Here is a 21,306-nt window from a genome sequence, read left to right as displayed (position 1 = left end):
AAGTACTATGCAATACAAGAATCATAAATACTAACTTACTCATAATAGAGGAAGTCAGCATCCGTAGAGGTACAAGTTGGATAAGAGCGCCGACAAGCCGGCGCCCCTCCGAACTACTCCTCACGCTCCTGCTACTCTAAGCACTAGCCTAGGCAGCGCCTCGCCTTTGCAATGGAGCACAAGATCTACATGATGGTGGTGTCTTGAATGGGGTGTTGTCCTCCTCCTTATGTAGCCTCTCCAAAGGTGGATCTGCGGTTAGACTTGCGAGGTGGTACTATGCACGTCCAGAATATATGTAGGGGAGCTGTGGGAATTTGCAGCAGAAAGATGGGCCTGATTTGGCCCACTAGGGGGTCGGGCGACACCAAATGGCACTCCCCTGGGCCTGCCATCCTCTGGACAGCTGATAGGTGGGCCCTGGTCTTGATCCTTGGGTGCATCTTCCTTGTCGTGCCCATTTCGTCTAGTTTGTGGGCCCTTCTTGTAAGTGAAACACAGGTGCAAAATATTCTGTGCATTTCTTCTCTGTTCACTTGTGTTTTCCTCGTTTTACAGTTGTGGGTGCCTGCAAATGATAATTCACCAAAACTCATGGAATTTGATTAGTCATAAGCCCTATAACTAAGTTTGGTGATTATTGAACATGAAAAGCTGCAGTAGTTGACGGCTGATTTTAGGACTTAACAGCCGTCAACAACACCCCCACACTTAGCCTTTGCTTGTCCTCGAGTGAAGGAGAAAGGACTAAGTTGGATGCCACTCCTTGGATGTAACCTGAATACAAGTTATTCCAAGCTTCCTCTAGTCCTGTGAACTTTGAAGTGGCTACCATGCTTTCTTAGGTAATTGAAGAATGGAATGATACAGACTTCAGGTTCCTAGCTCTTCTTGCTTAGAAACTTGGGTTTTATATTTTGAAACAAAAGAATAATCTTGCTCCTCAAATTAACCTCTCAAATCACTCTTTTTGTATCAGATCCTCACCAAGGCAATGTTGTTGCCTTCTTTTCTCCTATCATCTAATTAGGCTTATGTGGAGCTTAGGGTAGGAGTAAAGAGACATGTTTGCTTTGCTTATATTGCTAAGTCAAAAACATGATCCAAGTAGAAATGAGTCATACACTCTGATCAAGATGTGCAAGTGTGTGTGATTTTTTTTAGGGTGGATGAACTCCTTTGCATGATCCATCTCTCTTCTTTATTTTTCATGGATGTGGACTATCTTTCTCTTTTTTTTTCTTTTTGACATACCTTGTGGGCATGTGGCATACCTTCTTTGGGTATGCATCTTTCTTTTCTTTTTCTTTTTATTTTTTTCTAACATGCCTTTTGAGCATGTGGCATACCTTCTTTGGGTATGCATCTTTTATTTCTTTTTACATAGTCCACATCCTTTATGGTCACTTTAGAGAGAAAGAGTCATGGTATGTCATGGAATTTTATTTTGTGAGTGGTTGGAAATGCTTGCTATCTGTGAGTGGACGTCTACGTGATCTTGATCATGAGAATATGACAAGTCTCTAATAAGGGTCAAAGAATTTGACAAAACTCAAAGCAAAGTCAAACTGCATATGAAGGTTTGAGCATGAACATCTAACTTTGGCTTTGGTAGGATTTCATTAATTTGAGGAGACAAGCTGTTGATGATTTTTTTTTTGAAAAAAAATCCCAAGTACTTTGCAAGGAAGAGCATGGTTCCATTCATCCAATCATATCACATTAGTCAATTACTTAGATAGCATGGGGTCCCTATGAGAATATATGTTCACAAGAACTTGAAAGAATGCAAGGAATAAAGAGTATGCAAGTTTATTCATGAAAGGGCATGGAGTGCATAAGGCGAATTGGCATAGGTTCATTGAGTTTAATTTTAGTGATCAGCATGCAATTTGTTTAAGCTCTAGAAATATGGAGTTTGAGGGTAGTGTTGCACAAACCATCGTTTGTTGAGGAAGAAGAGGGAACTACCCTGGTCCTCAGCGTGCTGGACTGTTGATGTTGTGCAACATGTTGGGAGAGAGATCTCGAACGAGTTTGCATTTGATGATTTGAGAGATCTCTACCACACTTATTCTTGTACCTATTTTTATTCAAAAGAAAAACAAAGGTGGAAACAAAAAGGACTCTACCGATTTTGAACACCGGGGAGTCTAAACTTTATTCAAATAAAAAGTGAGAAGTGCTTGAAGCACCAGATATTATTTTATTTTTTGTTTTATATTATTATTTTTTGTAAAGATAATCCGGGCTACCCACCGGCAGTATTTTGTTTATGGTCGCAAGCTCGACCATGTGGGTTCATCCTGCAGCTACCATGGTGATGTAGTTCCCAGCTTCACCACCATTTATGGATTTATAGTTGTTCGAGCTGCAAGGTTAGTGCACAAATACAACAACGAGCCCTGCATAGATATTATGATAAGAAAAACCAAATACAACCATTCTAAAGGGCATTAACCCTCAGATGATCATAAGACTCGCAGCGACTTGGCACAAAAGAACTCGGAGATGTCAAGGAGGAGCATGATCTTTGTGATGAAATTTCATGCTCATGAAGAGAGTGGCCTGATCTCCGGAAAGAAAAACTCGAGAATGTTAATGGCCGCATAAAGAAAGAGGATGTGTAACTCTGTGGGCCAAATGAACGATTCTGAGTTCGGTCATGAGGGAAATGAGTTTCTTTCAACTCATCCCCTCCTTAGGTAGGAAGCTTCGCATTTCATCAAAGATAAACATGGAGGCAAAGCAATCCTTCCTAAGCTTCCAATAGAAGTTCATGAAGTGTGAACATAACTTCTATTGGGCATCAATCAAAACCAAGGAACAAGACGAGAATTTTGATTCACTTGATTTGATTGGCATCGATCGAAAATCGAGGATAAGGGTGGGAGTTTGTCTCACTCGATTTGATCGGTAAGGAACGAGGGTGAATCAAGTAGCCGGATGAGGAACTAACTTCAGAGAGGATGGCTTTAAAGACTCACCCTACAAGGACGGAAGGTGTGTACGAGGATAACCTTCCAAGGGTAGCAGGGGTAGAGGTAGAGATAAGAAAAGCAAAAAGATACGAGAGTAGAATGGGTAGCAGGGGTGAGGTAGAGCTAAAGAAAGAGAAAACAGATTTTTTTTTGTTTTGAAAATATACGAGGACCAACTAGGTTCGAAGTTAGAACAGCAACCGTTCCCCGGCAATGGCGTCAGAAAGCTTGTTGGGTATTTTAATGATGCGAATTAATCTGCAAGCGCACGGATACCGTCGTAGATTTCACCCGTGAGTATTCAAGGGTATCGTATCCACAGGGAATGTGTGTGCACTAACTCCTAACTCAGTCGGCCCAAGGACACACCAAGATTAAGTGGCAAGGCTGGAGAGAATTCCTGCGGTAGAACTAAAGATGAGTTAAAGGTCGATCTCTCGGGTAAGACTCGATTCGGGCACTGGCTTACCCCTGAAATGGTCAGGAGACTCCGACCAACGGCTCTACGCTATATCCGAACGTGGAGGGCTACTAAGGACCAACAGGGCTGTCACCACCTGCGGCCTACCTCACAGGCCGTGGGATATAAGGCAAACGAAGGTAACCCTTAGCCTAGTGTTGACGCTCCTTAGCGCCCCAATTTATGTACCGCAAGCGCACGGATCATGGTAGCTTTTCTCTTAGAGTACTCCCCTAAGGTTTATCAATCCGTGGATCGACAAAGAACTACCTAAGGTTTTCTATCTAATCTAACAGATCTATCCTAACATGAAGCATGAATTGCACATATAGAGTAAACCTTTAATATATATGAGTGTTGTGTAAAGGTTGATCTCATCCATGAACATAGGCGTAACCATAGCAAAACCAAAGACATGACTAGGCCTATCGTCATCTAGTTGTAGTTCAAGCTAACGAGCAAATAAATCATGCATCTCAATCAATAGCATCCTTAAATCAAATCCTCCAATCCAACCCCTCGGGAACCCCTCTACTCAGGCCATGCCCTATCATGACGCTCCCTTTGGACAAAAGCACCCCGAAGCACGCTAGACGTGTCGAACCCCCTTGGGTAGATCCGGTATGAACTCCTAGCCACCATAGCTACAAGAACACCCCATGCAATCTATCTCGAGAATAGATCTAGGAATAAGCGCACCCAAGGCAAGAACGAAATCAAAAAAGGAGAGACATGATCGCTAATAGATTCGGAAGACATGATTATCATTACTCACATAATAGATGTGTTGGATCATCACCGCTGTGTGCACACCATCGATGAATCCAACTAGCTCATGAACTCCGCCATGGCACAACCACGCAGGGAGGCCATGGCGGCTAGGGGCGGCCTAGGCCATCTCCTAGATAACTTCGAAGACTTACGGTGGCCGTCGTCTCCCTCCGGTCTTGGCCCTAGGTTTTCGTCGAGTTCTGGGTGGATGGATGCCCCGAGTTGAATAAGGTGCGAGCTATTTATGAGCCGATGAAGCCACCGGTCGAAGGGGAGGACGAACCGCCTCGGAAACGGGCTAGGCCGGCCAGCTCATGGGCCTAGGCCAGCCGGCCTACCCTCTTTTGGGCCCGCCTCGGTCTCATCTTTCGCGTGTAGACTCCTCGCATCTTCTAGAGGTTATGTCCTTCATGATTGCACCCCTTTGGACGTCGTTATCTTGGAGATATCTTCAAGAAAAGGATAGAATAGGGAATCCTTCCTTAAATTTTCATTTGCTTTGCTTAATCCCGAAGTATCTTGATCTCATCTTCGTGGGCTTGGTTCTTTGGGCTCTCATGGAGGATGGATGTGCATGAATGGGCTTCGAATCAACATGGGCTTTGGTCCTTCCTTTGGGCTTTGGCCTTCGTCTTTCTTCGTGTTAGCGCTCGATCACGGGCCTCGTCATTTCATACTCCAAAATAGGCCAAAAACCTACAAAAACGAAATTCCTCCAAAATATATGTGCAAATGTGAAAATGACCAATAATTAGGCCGGGGTTAGGACGGTTAGTGATTTTGATATTAAATTCATGCCATTATCACGGATAAACAAGAGATAAAATGGGTACTTAAGGAGCGCCAACATTCCCCACATGCTTAAATCTTGCTCGTCCTCGAGTAAGTCCAGGAGCTTTGCATATAAAGAAATCAGCGTTGCCCCTCAATGTCCTCTCTGCACTTAGTCATACTTAACAAGACATATTGCTCTCTCAAGTATTTAGCATTTAAGTTCATGTTGTGACCGGCTACTTTTTCATTATGGAAGATAGACTAGCAATTAAAGAACAAGCCACAATAATAAATAAATACCATGCTCTCAAACTTAAGCGAACTTCAAACCTTTTACCTTGTTTCATCGTGAAGAGTTTTCAAAAGAATGCATATCAAACATAAATGAGGTTCTCTTGCAAAAGATCATGGAAACACTCATCTCATCAAGTCGCTCAAGCCTACATTAGATTGTCTTCAACCTATTCTACTCATATATAAAAGTGGAAGGCTTATGTGGAGCTTGGTAGGTAAAAACAATCCTAGCAAAATATTATACTTGAAATATTATCAAACTAAGAGAGAGATCTAATGGAATTACTGAGACTAGTCAAAAAGGCCATTGGAAAATAATGTTGGAGAGGGAGAAAGATGAAACACACACATTTAGATAGGTGGACATGTGCAAGTGGCAAATGGATGATCCCGAGACAAAAATGAAGTTCTCGTTATCGGATTGCACATGGTTGGAAGATTTAAGTATGGACTAATTCTTCAAAGTAACTTGGAAAATTAATGAAACCAAAAAGAGCTAAGGAGCATTTTATTCTTCTCTTTTTTCTTTCATTTTTCTTTTTTTCTCCTTTTTTCATTTTTCTATTTTTCTATTTTTTTTTCTTTTTTTCTTTCTTTTTGCTCCTTAGAATTTTTGATAACATAAAATACTTACCCAGTCATCCCCCCATGCTTGAACGAATGCTCGTCCTCGAGTATGAATAGTGGGAGAACCAACTAGCTAGGGTAAGTATCTCAAATTCACCTTCTTCTTCATAGAACCTCTTGAATCTCCGGGGAGCCTTGTCTCCCAAAACTTTTTTTTATATGGTGCCCTTGATTCTTTTGATTCTGTCGAAATGATAATCCATACTCAAATTGGGTTGTGGTCAAGGATTTAATCACAAAAAGATATGTTTTTTTTGTTTAGAATGGATATCCAGTGAGGTTTGCAAAATTTCTGAAGTAGAAACTCACAATGCATGGATAAATAGGCTAGCAAAAAGAAGGTTACACAAAAAAAATGGAATGACCAGCTTCTTAGTCTCATACCAAAGAAATCAATCTTAATCCAACTCATCAAAATATAAATTTGCAATCTAAAGGTTTCATCATAAAAGAATATGAATGTATAGGTTTTGGTTGGTAGAACTTTGCAAGAAATTCACAAATATAGATAGCATAGGAATTAAGTTTTCAAATTAAACAACACAAGGTGTAAGGTCATCAGTAGACTTAAATCAAAGAGCAACATAGAATATGTGGTTCTAGAATTTAGTCATTTAACCTCCACAAATAAAAGAGCTGGTATTTAATTATTTTAATTCCATTTAATTGAGAGGAAATGGTCAAGTCATATACAACATAGCGTAGGTAAAACAAAGCAGCAACTTTCATCATTTTTCCATAAGCAAAAGGCATTGCCAAAATGTATCAATGTGGTGAGCACAAATTATGGTGATCCTACACTTATTGAAAACAAAAACAAAACTAGGTTGTCCTCCTAGAAGCCTTGTGATAGGTTGAGAGATATATACAAAGATTGCATCTATGGTTGAAGGCATATATGTACAAGCATTTAGAAAAAGAGAGAGTTGAGGAAGATTTACCGTCCTTCTCGATGCTCGTAATGAAGTGTAGAGCAGCCTCCCCCATACTTAAGCATTGTGCTAAGCATGGAAGAAGAATCATGAGAATCTTGTGGCAACCGTGATTATCTTACTCCATGAGATCTTTCTTCCTTGTCCACGAAATCTCCCCCCCCATGCTTAGCATGATTCTAGGCGTGGAAGGAGAAGATGGACCATCTTGCAATTCTTGAAGTCCTCCCCTCATGTGTATGAATATCATCTTCAATGTGTCTTCACCTATGTTGCCTCAATTTCCTTCAACTTCTTCTTGTACTAAGTCATGGTCCCAATCATTGCTTCACATCGTCGTCGCTTCCTTCAATTCCTCGTTGTCCCATTGCTGTCTCATCTTCACAAATTTTTCTTTCAATTTCCAGAACTGAACATGTACTGAAACATTGCTCCATTGCGAAGTGCATGAATTTTCCTCTCCAACGAGTCCTCATTCAACTAAAATTGATTCCGAACAAGAGAGTTATGTCCATTTCATCCCAGCGCTGCAATCTGTTTCGACGAATTTCAGAACGCGCAACGTCCAATATTCTTGCTATATCTCCTTGTATGGGTCTTCAAATTCATTGATCTTGGATGCGTTGGAACGGGCATTTCATGGAGCTTCTGAATATCAACTTTTTTTTCCTTGTACATCTCTGTCCATGTGCAAAATTTGATGAAAACAGCAGGGCTTGATTTCAAACTTTGGAGATGTTGACGAATTTGATTTCTTCTTTGATCACGGATTCATGGGAACGCTTTGTCATGCCCGCAAAACAATCAAGTGCACACACTACCCCCGGGGTGACAGTCGGGAGTAGAGACAAATGCCAACAAACCAACCATCCCTAGAATCTCAACTTGTGGGATAGCTAGCTTAGCGAAATCTGATGAGTGTACGTGTGTGGAAGTGTAAATGCAGATAAAAGAAAGATATAAAAATAATGACAATGTTTGCACCAAATTCTAAACACCATGTTTACAACTAGGTTGCTTAATTTTCTATATAGCCATAAAGATATAATCGAGGTCAAAACACCATGTTTATTTCAAGGTTAAAAATTCTTCACGACGCAAGAAAGGTAAAGAGCATTGCAAAGCTTATAAATCAACCTAAAGCAACATGAGAACAAAATAGATTGCTATCTTGGTCAAAAGAGCTTAAAGATGGAGGTCCGCAAACAAGTTTAAACACCACGTTTACACAAGATTGCAAAAGGTAAATGGTATCATGATAAGCAATACATGGATAGGAAAGCATACATCAATAAGATTGAGACCAAGCTAGCAAAATGAGGGCATGAACAATGGAATGGATGCAAAGTGCAAATGCAAAGTTAGCACAAACAAGTGTTAGTATGGTGGAAAGGACTTTTTGATGTTGTTCCGCAACTAGCTTATTCAAAAACAATTGCTAAGAGTGGCAAAAAGCCTCCGCGACACTTCATACGAAGTGAGGCTTTTGTCAATGAAAAGGTTGTTAATCGAAGAGGACCAAGCAACCGAGCTAACTAGGTTTTAGAAGTAGGTTTATGGGTTTCCTATATTTTTTGGCTTAAAACAAAAATTTTGAAGAGAGAGTGTTGGGTATAGAAATTCTATCTAAGGTGGTTTTAAAAAACTTGAGAGAAACAGAAGTTAGATTTTTTTTAAATGCAACATGCAATGCAATGCAAGGGTGAGACAAACAACATACAATGCAATGCAACACAGGGTGGGTGAACAAAATGATATGACATGATGAGGTGGTCTAAAACAAAATAAAAAGTTAGCCTAAGTTAACTAGCCACAAGTTTAGAATCAAAGGGTGGTGCAATGCTTCATAAATCTCTCTAAAAAGACACAAAAAAAGACTCAAAATACTAATAGGCACACAAAAAGGTCTACAAGTTTCCCAAGATCAAATAACAAAGTGCTCCCTCAATAACATTTAGAATGAACAACATGAAGTTGTGGTTTTTGTTAGAGCAATGGTACAATGTTACTTGATATTCCAATTAAAGAATGCAATGTAGACGGTCATATTAATATATATAAAATAAAAGATCGGGTTGCCTCCCGCAAAACGCTTCATTTAAAGTCATAGAGCTCGACTTTCTTACCTTCAAATTGATGCGAAGCCATGGTCCTTCATGCAAGAGGTGAAGGTGTTCCATGCAGCTCTTATTCCACTTTCCATGTTAGACATGATCAATCACGCTTAATTGAAAACTTGGTCAATCGTCTCTCACATCATCGTCACCTCCTTCTTGAAACTTGGTCAAAACGCTTCATTTAAAGTCATAGAGCTCCACTTTCTTGCATTGTAAATCTCTAGACTTGTGCACAAAATTGATGAGGCTTAGCGACGTCCGTTCTTGAAACTTGAAGATGTTGATGATGGTGATCAAAATTTTGGGCACGGTTTCCCTCCTCATCATTTGAGTTTCATGTCCTGCATGGTTAGTGAAATTCAGGGCTTCTCCCGACATGTGCTCTTTTAGGGTCATAAGCTTGACCAAACGCAAAGCAAGATCGAGATTTGCAATTATTTGTAAACGTATGCAACATAATCACATCCTCAATTAAATTTCATCAAAAAGGCATGGTGGAATTAAATGCAGCATGTGTTTCTTGCATAGCGCAGAGCTCATTATTAGGCAGAGGTTCTTTAAGCATGAAATCAACATTCTCAAGAAACTCTAGCCTATCATCATGAAAAGAACAAGGCATAGAATTTAAACTTTCATTCCGACTATCGGTTCGAGCATGAGATTTTTAAAGATTATCAACAAAACCAATAGAAGCTTGAGAATTCAGTGTATACCTTGGCCTCGGAGCTTTTTCATACTCATTGGAGTCATGGTACTTTGTGCGAGATGTCATCTTGATGCACTCTTCGTGGTCCGTCGTGGCTTGCTTCTCACATCTCCATGTGTTGAATGTTGCGCTCTTGTAATCCGTCGTGGTTTGTTTGCAACATCTTCGTTTGTCGAAGGTCGACCGCTTGTGCCTTCATTTGCCAATGCCATTGGGGTTCTTCCTCTGCTCCAAGCCTCTGAATTTTATCATGTACGCTTGATGAAAGCATCGCCCAAGCTCCCCTTCATTGTTGTCATCGTCATCTTCTCTATCTTGTTCTCATCGCGTTGCTCCTGCCTCTTCTTCGTGGAATCTCTCATGTATACTCAACAGAACATATACCAAAATATAGATCTATTGAAATGTTTATGAAATTAACTTTCCAACAATTGGTCATTCATCTTAAACCGAGTCCAAACGAGAGAGTTATGCCCGTTTCACTTTTGGCGCTGCGTGCTGTCCAGAAATTTTCAGAGTGCACAACCTTCAATGTTTTGGCCATACCCGCTTGTAGGAATCTCCGATTGACTTGGTTCTTAATTTGTTGGAACGGGAACTTCGTGGAGCTTTTGAATATCCAAAAATATGCTGCTATTTGCTTCTGAGGTCGAGCTGGACATTGATGAGAACAATATCTTCATGTGAATTCATCTGAAGATGTCAATGATCTCGATCATGTTGTCTTTGGAGCGTAGTGTCGTGCGTCTCTAGGCTTCAAGGTCATCACCATTGATTACCAGAAATCACGGCTTCAATGATGTGTCTTCTCCATTGTAGGTCATTTGACTTTTTTTATTCTAATTTTGACAACTCATCTTATTCAAAAATTTGTGCAAAATATCACTTCTTTTGTTATGGATTGCTTTATTAATACAAGATCTTCAAAAATAACTTAAATTTGGCAATGTTTGCAAAAAAAAATTTGAATAAAACGAGTGGTCAAACTTAAGGTCAAAAAAGTCAAATGAACTACAACTTGAAACGGAGGTAGTATGTGTGTGTCTATATATATATATATATATATATATATATATATATATATATATATATATATATATAGGACAGCGCTATTCCATACCTTGGGTATGGAATAACTATTCCATACCCGAGCCCATCTCTGGCGCGCACCCGAGCGCATTGCTCGGGGCCGCCTGCTCGTGTTTTTGGTTTTCCTTTGCGGAAGTGGCTCAGTGCGGTTCCCTGTTGCTAGGAAGATGCGATTTTCCCGGGAGCTGTGATGGGTGTGACGGTGGTTACATCTTATCCACGGGGGCGTTTGATGAATTCAGTGCTGAAAATCGTTTGTCGCAGTAAGCTAGCGGAGTACAAAATTACGCCATGCATATGCCCTGATGTGACGACTCATCCAATTCCATTTGTTTCTATCGACATGTGGATGCGTCAGCTCATGGATTAAATTATTTTTTCTTTACAATACCAACCGTGATACATCTGCTCATGGATTAAATTAATTATTCTTTACATCGATGACCATGAAAAAAGCATTCATTGGTTGAATAAGGGGCACTAACAGATCTGCTTCATGGCGCCAAATTTTACGATTTGGACTTGCAAGAAAAACCACAAATCAAACAACTAACTAGGTAACTATATGAATAAAAAAAAGGATTAGCATCCAGAAAACATAAGGCACAGTACACATAAAAGAATTTACATATCTTGAATCAAGAATCTAGCTAGTGATTGATTGGCATACTAGTGACCAAACAACATGCCTATGCTGACCTTCACTTGCATCAGGCATGAACATATGATTTTTTTTAATCCAATCAGACCATAAGAAGGGTTAGGATTCTTAGGAAGGATCACACTACAGACGTTCAAATTCAAATGGATGTAGATGAGGATGTGCTGTTCTTGGCTTGACAGCATGCTTGCTCTTATCTTCCATCAGGCATGAGTACTTCCATCTTAAGATGCAGCAGCACCAGTACATCCAATTACATCTGAAAAGGAAACCCACACAAAGATTAAAAAAACTCTTTGGGGGATTGGTCACAATTAACCACAACTAAATCAATTTAATGTTGTATATACGACTACATATAAGGTGGCCCAATTGTTGTAACAAAATTAAAAATATGTTTCAGATATCAGAAAGGTTATGAATCAGTATGACATATAGGGGCAACTATTTACACTAAACTTTAAAGAAAAGGCATACATGGATTTGCACATACGAATCTTACAGCTGAAATTACAGTAAGTAAAACAATAGAGGAGGCGCCACAAAAGATTATTGTGATGACCTCCTCTGCCCCTAGCTGATGAACTACGGCTCGACAATGGCTCTGGCAATGAGCTCCATGATCTTCACGGAGTGAGACACCATGGGAGCTCAGACTCTCAGCTGGTACAAACCAGCTTAACCACCAGCTGCTTGTGTCCTCACACTGCACACAAGTGAGAGGTCTGAGAGCAGAGAAATCAAATCATCCCAAATCATGTATTAAATGCAAACAACAAAGCAGGATAAAGTAGTGATTAGTGAACCTGCCACAGCAAGTAATCAGAAAAATACTCCTGCTTGTTTATCCAGTATATGAATAGATATTTAGTAACTACTTATCATTGTATTCATTTCTTTTACATTCCACATAAACATATTTTCCATCATGTAGGACAAGGGAAAATGCAAAAAACATACTCTAAACTACAAGGGTTGAAAAAGATAGAAACCTGAATTCCAGTTAGTATAATAGAAGAACACACTGTCAGTGTACTCTGATTTACATGCCCTGACTGAAATGCACCCTAACCTTTTGTATGTACATTCTATCAGTTAATTGCGTACTGCAAACACTTGCTGAAAAGCACCAATCTTTGTTGTGGTTTTGACATAATTCTTAAATGCATATAATGATTAGTGGCAAGAAAAAACAAGGAGCAGATGGACCCGTTAGTGTATGTGCTGACTGGCACTTCTAATTCAAAATCAGAGAAAGACCTAGCAATAATCCTGAATACACGTGAGAGGAGCGTGACCACCTCACCTGAATCCAAAAGAGGGGCATTACGGTCAGTGCCACACATAATCTGAATCAAATTGAGTGAAGCATTCAGAAATTCAGGAAAGTGAAGTCCCTTTTGAGTACACAAAGCTTGTTCCTGCCCTCGTTGCTGATCTCCACGTTGGAGGAATGGTGCAGAGCAAATCAACATTAGCATCCCCAGCTCTCCGCTGCCTCACGTTTCATCTTCCATAACACATGCATCAAGTCAGCTTTAGCCACCAGTGGCCACTGGCCGTTGCCATCGCACTCGCCGTGCACGCCAGTGGGAGAGGTAAGTGGACGGATAGAAAACCTGCACCGTGATCTCAAAGTAGAATGGGTGAGTTCATCCATAGGTATAAGGCGAAGCTGCTGGTCAGATATTTTGCACGCAAGAAACAAGGGAACAGGGAAAAGGATCACAAAGCTAGAGATTTTACCAAGATGCGACCTAATTTGAGCTACAACCTCCACAAATTATCGGGATCTCTGAGCTAAATTGACCAAAACAACAGAAATTGATGGGAAAAGATAGAAGGGGACCTTAAGCCAGCGGGGGTTCCCCAGCGATTCATCAGATTGAGCGCCGCCACCCAGGGGCTAGAGTAAATCTTTCTGCAAAATTGAAGAAAAAAGGAATTATGTCTAAGCTTTGCGCAGTGGAGACGTGCCTGCTGCGGCCTGCTGGAGATTCGACGGGAAACGGCGGTGCGCGGTGACGGGAGGGATAGCAAACTTGGGGATGTGCTGCTACATGACCCTGCTAATGGAAGACCTCGAGAGCGGCGACCATGATGTTCAACGGGCGCCGCGAAATTAACCGTAGGAACAGCAAGGGACCTTGAGCCAGCGGGGAATCACCTGATCCGAAGGCAGGCTGAGGAGGATCGACGGCGATGGGAGGACGGATCGGTCTCGTGGAACAACGACGGGAGCACTGAGCGGCGTCGCATTGAATGCGGGGACACGCAAGGGTTGGCCAGCAACCGGCCGCGGGCGGCGCCAGTACCCGGATCGGCGACGGGAGGAATGGCGGAGCAAAACGGATAGCGACCTGGGGAAGAAAACCACTTCGGGAGAGGACGAAGCCCCGTCGGGAGGAGGGTGGGGCGCCGGAAGGAGGGAGCGCCACGTTGGGAGGAGGGTGCGGCGCCGGGAAGAGGGGATCCTGTTGGGAGGAGGGTGCGGCGCCGGGCGCTCCGGGAGGATGAGAGCGGCGTCGCCGGTGCGAGGGTGCGCCTCCGGGGCGTGGATAACCGAGATCGCGGTGCGGCGCCGCCGATGAACGGAACCCGAGCGGGGGGGGGGGGGCGAGGCGTGAACCGGCGCCGGGGCGTCGAGTTGAGGGAGTGGCGACGGCAGGGTGGTGCGGCGCCGCCGGGGAACGGGGAGGTACGGCGCCTCGGCGAGCTGGGCGGTTCGTCGTGGGGGATGGGGGAGTGGGGGAGTGGGCGAGCTGGGCGGTTCGTCATGGGGGAGGGGCGAGGCCGGGTTGGGGCGCGCCGCGCGCGGGGATGAGCGCGGGTCGGGTGCGCAGGCTGCGATTGGTCGGGTGCAAAGGTTGGTCCGGTTGGTTGGCTAGGGTACGAAATAGTTTATTCCATAACCAAAGTACTAAATAGAGCTACTATATATATATTTGAAATGGAGGGAGTATATGTAATAATTGGGAATCAATTAAAATTCTATCGAGTGCTGAAAATCAAATGTTATCGAAATCGTCGAGTTTTGTTTACAGAAGACGAATCCGGCCCATTTCTTACCAGCCCAGTCGGGCCTTCACGTGGACCGCGTACGGCCCAGGCCATGTCTCTATCCAACCCTATGGGCGGCCCGTCGCTGATCGACTAAAAAACCTGCAATTTTTGTCTCAGCTATTGCTGCTAGCAAATCCAAGACTAAAAAAAAATAGAATACTATTGCTGAACCGATGACGGGCAGCTGTGCGTGCATGCAGCAAGCAGCAGCAGATTCTATACAGTGCGTATTTGCTAGCTCTGGCACCATGTATTGCTAGCCTGGTTTGGACTGAAGAAGAACGTTTGGCTAGCTGAAACTGAAACTAAAATTATTTGCATACTAGGAGTACGATCTGAACTGGTTGCACTGAAAAATATTAGAAGTCAAACATGCATGTGACTGGCGGTCGTTTTATATTCCTGGAAGATGTTCTAGTTTAAAAAAATTGTTTCACATTAAAAAAATGTTTCAAAAAATCATCTAAGTATAATTTTATTTTGAAGATTTTGTCGCAAACGTAGTGGTACAGTCAGATTTTGATCTACGGTTTTGAGAAATGTAACTATATGACCCCTACACGATGGGGTTGCTCTCGTGTCTTCGGCGCGCTCTCTCTTTCCTCGCTGTCCCCAACGTGTGTGAGAACAGCCACGCCTGTCGGCTGTCGCGTGGTTCGTTCACTGACTAGCGATGCTTCCGCTGCTGGAGCCTAAATTATGCTTCCACTTGATGATAATTTGTCATTGGATTGCTCCTTATTTTATCCCTCCATCTGTGCCCCACTGCTTCCTGTAGCTGATATAAACGTCGTTATAGTTACTGTTGATTATTCACCATCTGTACTTCTTATTCTTCTTCTTTGCCTTTTTTTCTTTTTAAAAAAATCTCTTCTATAAAAGTGATCTAGTTCTCTCTGTCTGAGCATACTGTGGATACATCGGGCACAGAATCACCATTTAGAATCCAACACAAGATGGAAAAAGAAAAAAGTAACAGTCGTAATCAGGTAGCCACAAATACTGAAAACTAATGCAGGGATGTTTCTTCAATCAATTTTCGTCGTAGTCTCAACGAAAAACTAAAGCAATACGATGGAATGGAAACAGAGAAACGGTACCATAATATCATGGTCTCGATATGATACCCCTGTTTCTCCCTCTTATCTCCAGGCAGCTCCAATAATTCACTTCAATCTTCGGTACACGACTACTTGCAACCATGACATGCCAAAAGAGAGGGGAAAAAAAGGCGCATCCATGCACTAGCCAAGGACCCAGAAGGCCAGAAGTCCTAGACTATGCGAATTCACATTATCCTATTTTCCAAGTGATTTGTCAGTTGTTACTTGTGACCCTACTCTCCTGAAAACAAACAGTTTCGGTTACGCAACTGTTAGGAAACTTTTTAACGCTACTTGACTAGAAAAACAATTTCCACTACGCCCACATGCTGTTGCCATCATTAGAAAATCTTTGAGCTGGTGCTGGTGCGCTATCAAAGTGAAAGACAGTCTGTGGTAGTATGTTTTTTTATTTTTATTTTGCGGGTAGTATGTTTACAAAACTCGTAATCCTTGTGGCATGAACAGGCGGATAACTACTTACTAAAGCATCCCAATAACCAGATGCAGCACGCGTTCGTTCTAACAACAATCCGAATCGATTTTATGCCATCCCGTCGCCATTTTTCTGTGGAGAAGGGAGGTCGCCGGGCTCCTCGTCGCGATGGCCACGTTCCTCAGCCACCTCCAGTGGCTTCAATGTGTAGAAGTAGAAGCAGCAGAGGTAGTGTCCCAGGTTGGGCACCATGACGAGGGTGACGAGCCAGTAGTAGTGGTCGATCCTGCCCCGGTTGATGTTGTCCTGGAGCCAGTCCCCGCGGCCCCGCGTGGCGCGCTGCACCGCCGCGACGAGCGCCGTGCTCAGGTAGCTCCCGAAGGAGCCGCAGAGCCAGAAGAGCGCGACGGCCGTGCTGCGCATGCTCTCCGGCGACTGGTCGTACAGGAACTCCATCTGCCCCACCGACGCGAAGGCGTCGGCGACGCCGTGGATGGCGTACTGCGGCACCAGCCAGAAGACGCTCATCGGGACGACGGCCTTGGGGCTGTCCAGGAGCCCGTGCTCGGCCGCCGCGGCGCGGCGCCTGGCCTCGACGAGCGCGGCGGCGGTGTGACAGAACCGCCAAACTAAAACTCAAATTAAGCTAAATGGCCATCATTTGAACACATCAGGCATATTTGGCTTAACGGTTTAATTTGATAGTCCTTTCGAAACCGACATTCCGATCGAAACAAACACCAGTAGTCCCACGCGAAGGTAAGCGCAGGCAGTACAAACATGACGAGTACATAAAAATAGGATTACAATATCGAGTATAGTACACTAAGTTCTACAAACCTGGTTTAATTACAAAACAATATACAAGAGTAACTTTATTTTAAAACAAGGTCCGATATAGGAAACCTGACGACTATACTACATAAAACACAGTATCGAATCACACACTCAGCCCACGGGTGTGTGATTTGGAAACAAGCACTGACTAAGCATCTGGTCCAGCCACCTCCCAACCATCCGCACCAAGCTGTATAGACTTAGCACAACAAGGGCAGAAGTCGATCCCATCCTGACCTGAAATAGTTTGAGCCACAACCCTGAGTATACTAATACTCCGCAAGACTTACCCGACTATGGGTATACATAGCCCATTATCTAGACATGCACGGCTTTTTGGTTGTGGGTTGTTTTGTGGACATGCATTTAAGAGTGAGTCCTTACTTTCAATATTTTAGCTCAAGGTTGGGAATGGTTACCTATTTTCTACAGTTTGCATTTCTATACCAATCAGTGTGGAAAAACAATTTATTAGGTACAACTATACTAATCATCTTATTCTCTTCCATATCCTTACTACGATGCGGTGCTGTGATAAAGGTGCTCATATCCGAGATGCGACGTACGGCGGATCGATCCGATTTAACCTTGCAAGGTGGACCTAACCAACACGGCACGTATTTGCCCCGTCGGACTATACATGCCAACCATTCCCCTCCCCGCCTCGAACTACAGGAACCAGCCCAACGACATATGGTCAGCCGAGCTCAACGTGAGACCACCAAAAGTAAACATATGCATCCCAATTCTCCGCGACTACTCGACTCGCCCCAGGAGTTGGGTGCGGGTTCCTGTACTTTCGAAGCAAGGCAGTACTCGGCTTACCGGTTTCGACTACCTCCTACTCCCGGCATGCAGTTAGTACAATTCAAACTCGATCACAGGGCCAGACAACGAACGGTCCTTAATCGACACAGACGGGCTAGCCTTTCCCCGCCCGGTCTCCATTTCCTTTTCTTTCTCCAACCTATTCCATTATTCCATATACTCAAAACAACGATACATCCTATATCTCGCGAGTGACCAGAAATCACTCGACTTCTACCGAGATCTTATTAAGCATAGCATTTCTATCGTCCTATACATACTAGTAGAACTACAGGGAACCTAGGGATCATGCAACTAGAGTTCCAAATAATTCCTAAACCTAATGCACAAATAATAGAAACATATATAGATGTCATAAATTGAAATCATAGGATGTGCACCGGGGCTTGCCTGCGGGCTGCTGCTCAATGCTGGTGTCTACTGGGCCTTGGGCCGGGTCGTCACGAAACTCCTGCGGGGCTGGCTCCGTCTATTCCTGCGGCTCCGCGATCACCTCGTACACGACTTCCTCGGTCGCGGATTCTATATGTATGCATATGAGATAATGAGTAAATGCCATGCATATGAGACAATGAGTAAATGCTAACATGACTTTGCCACTAGAAGATAAACATTAAACAAATTAACAATTTACATAGAATGACGCATGTATGGTGATAATTAACTTTAACCCTAAGTGTTAGTAACAATTAGAAGCCAAATTATCAATTAGAGCATGATTTATTATAAAATAAAATATGACTAGCAAAGACATTATTATTTTCCTCTTATAATTTGTATAAAAATCTACATGTAAAATAAATATTATTATACCTATACATATAATTAAGTTTGGTTACATATTATATTCATATACTAAACTAGGTCCTATGAGTATGAAAATTTTATGGTGGATCACTCATGTTTAAAGTAAGTTACTGCAAAAAATTTCATAATTTTTAGATTAACAAATCTATAGAAACTAATTAAGCAAGACTAAACACAATCTAAATTCTTGCAGGGGTAAAAAGGTCATTTTGCCACTGTGGATATTTTTCCTCTATAGATCTTACCCTAACAAATCCAACAAAATTTATTTCATATTTTTCGCATTTTTCTTTGAATTTATATGGAATTTACAAATTACGGCTGAAATAAAACACAAAATAAAGAAAACTTTTTAACCCCTGACCCGTGGGCCCCTTTGGTCAGTGACCCAAAACAGAGGGGGGGCAACGCGACCAGGCGCGCGGCTCGCGGCGGCGCTGGGGTGAGGCCGCGGCGGCGGCGCCGGCCGACGGCGAGCAGGGCGGCGGCGGGGCCCTTGGCTCGCGCGCCCAGGCCGCGGTGGCGGTGCGGCGCGGGGGAGGGCGGAGAGGCGGTGGCGGCGGCGCTAGGGCAGGGGAGGCGGCGGCGCGGCTCGTGCCGGCGGCAGCGAGGCCAGGCGGCGGCGGAGCGGCACGGTGCGAGCATCAGCGGCCTCGGGCGACGCCGGTGCGCGCGCAAACGGGGCGGGAGGTGGTGCAGAGGCGGCTCGTGGCGCACGGCGGCGACGGCGCAGTTCGGCCGGCGGCGGCGTGGTCGAAATCGAGCGTGGAAACTTGGTGAACGTGGAAAAGTAAGGGGAGCATGAGCTTCAGTGCATCACCTAGGGTCGATTTGAGCTGCTGGGCGAAGAGAACGGTGGTCGGAGGTGGGTTGTCGGCGTTGAGGCGGAGCTCGAGCTCACTGGTGACCGGCGGCCGCGAAATCAAGGATTCCCGGTGCTCTGGTCGAGGGGGCTCGTGAAGGAGAGGTCGAGGAGGATGCTATGGACGTGGAGGAACTTCGGTTGCGAGGGATTTGAATTCCATGGGGAGAAGCTCGCGGAATCAGCTGGAGACAGTGAGCTTGCTCACTCTCCGTCCATGGCGAACTCAGGGAGGAAAAGGAGAGGAACGGGAGCGCGTAAACGGGAGTGAGGCAGGTGGCGAGCTCGGAACGGTGCCGGGAACGACTTGGCGACGCTCGACGGCCGGGAAATCGGGATCGCTCTCCACGACGGCACGCACAGCGGCTTCGGGAGGCGTCGGCGCCATTACTGCGACGTGCAGCACAGGGGGAAGTATGGGAGAGGGGAGGGAGAGACTGACATGTGGGGTCCACATGTAAGGTTTGATTTTCATTTAATCCCTAATTTTTGGATTGTTACAGGCGGCGACGGCCAGCCCGATGCCCATGCGCTGGAAGTAGGTGATTCCGGATGGCAGGCCCGTGGCGCGCCGCGCCAGGGGCACGAAGGCGCGGTCGTAGAGGATGATGCTCACGAGCGTGGCCCCCGTCGTGAAGATGGACAGCGTCGCCGGCGGGATCTCCAGGCTCCGGGTGACGTGGCGCTCCATGGTGCGCGCCTGCATGATGGTGAAGGAGCCGTTGTGCGAGCCGGCGGTGGCGAGGACGATGCCGGCCGACCAGATGGGCAGCAGGTTGGCGAGGGACTTGAGCTCCTCCACGCGGTGCACCGTCGACAGACGCCACAGCTTCGGCCGCCCGGCGTCACGATCGCGGCCCGGTCCAAGAATCTTGATGCACATTGCATTATTGTTGTGGATGTCAGAGATCAGAAAACTGTACCTTCGTTCGTGCACATCTAGAAGGAATTAAACTACCTGAGCTTGTCAGTATGCAGGAGCCTGCCTTTGGTGGAGATGAGGGCATCGAGCTCCTTGTCCTGGTACAGCAAGCCGGTGTCCTCCGGCACGGCGGCGTTGCGCTTCCTGAACGCGGCGGCGAGGACCTGCGCGAGCCTCGTGAACGGTTAGTGGCTGGGCATGCAGATCGTGCGGCGTGTGCGAGAGACTCGGAGTCCAGGACGTTGCTCGACGGGTGCGTCACGTTGTCGCCTGGGTCTATAAGATCCTGTAGTCATTTGCTTGTTCCGTGAGTTGAATACAGAGGCCAACATACAGGCCGTTCGCCGGCCGGGGCGTTCGTCGCCGCAAGTCTGTGTTCGTGTGTGTATCCACTTCCTGAGCTAGCTTCTCTCTCGTGTGTGCGTCCACATGAGTTCTTGCTGGAGTCCGTGAGCTCGTGCTAGCTACTGATCCTGGGCAGCTCCAACATACACCACGGCGAGCTGGCCCCCGGAGGGGCGCCGGCACGCGTCGGCGGCGGCGCACGGCGGGGGGCGTAGCGAAGGGACGACGGCGGACAGGACGAGGCCGAGCATGCCGAGCTGGTAGAAGACGGAGCCCGCGACGATGATCCAGAAGCGGCTGATGTAGGAGTCGGTGAAGAAGGCGCCGAGGACGACGGTGAGGCTGGTGGTGCCGCCGAAGTTGGTGAGCGTGTTGGACGCGTCCACCAGCGTCATGTTCAGCTGCTGCGTCAGGTAGGAGATGAGGTTCGCGTTGAAGCCGGCCGTGGCGAACCGGTCGCAGATCTCGTTCGCTGAACCGGACAGGCCGGTGATTCATGCGGCCGTCAGCAATTCATGCATTCAGCACCATAAACGTTAATAATCCAGAAGATGGCAGCGATGAAAGAAAGATCAACAAATACACTGTGCTCACCCATGATGAATGGCAGGGTGTTGTACCCTCCCTGCTTCCATCTCTTCTCCCTATCCACGGTTGCGGTCGCCATGGCTGCAGCCTGCAGAGAACCCAT

At 45.0% G+C, this 21,306-nt stretch overlaps 1 long non-coding RNA gene and 1 pseudogene across 2 annotated transcripts; both read right to left on the bottom strand.

Annotated features, from left to right (window-relative positions):
• Positions 1 to 11,317: 11,317 nt before the first annotated feature.
• LOC120701360 lies at positions 11,318 to 13,573 on the bottom strand. Of its 2 annotated transcripts, none has more exons than XR_005686061.1 (3): positions 12,719 to 13,256; positions 11,915 to 12,118; positions 11,318 to 11,671 (listed from the first exon to the last, which is right to left on the bottom strand). It is a non-coding gene; the product is annotated as an uncharacterized LOC120701360 (long non-coding RNA). The 2 variants fall into 2 exon arrangements; XR_005686060.1 differs by lacking the exon at positions 11,318 to 11,671 and adding an exon at positions 13,559 to 13,573 and having other exon boundaries at positions 11,817 to 12,118; positions 12,719 to 13,031.
• A 2,549-nt stretch (positions 13,574 to 16,122) lies between these two features.
• On the bottom strand, positions 16,123 to 21,306 carry LOC120700773 (annotated as a pseudogene).

Source organism: Panicum virgatum, chromosome 3K, assembly GCF_016808335.1.
Source record: "Panicum virgatum strain AP13 chromosome 3K, P.virgatum_v5, whole genome shotgun sequence".
NCBI lineage: Eukaryota > Viridiplantae > Streptophyta > Magnoliopsida > Poales > Poaceae > Panicum > Panicum virgatum.
Note: the sequence above shows the minus strand (reverse complement) of the source record. Positions and strands in the feature narration are given on the sequence as shown.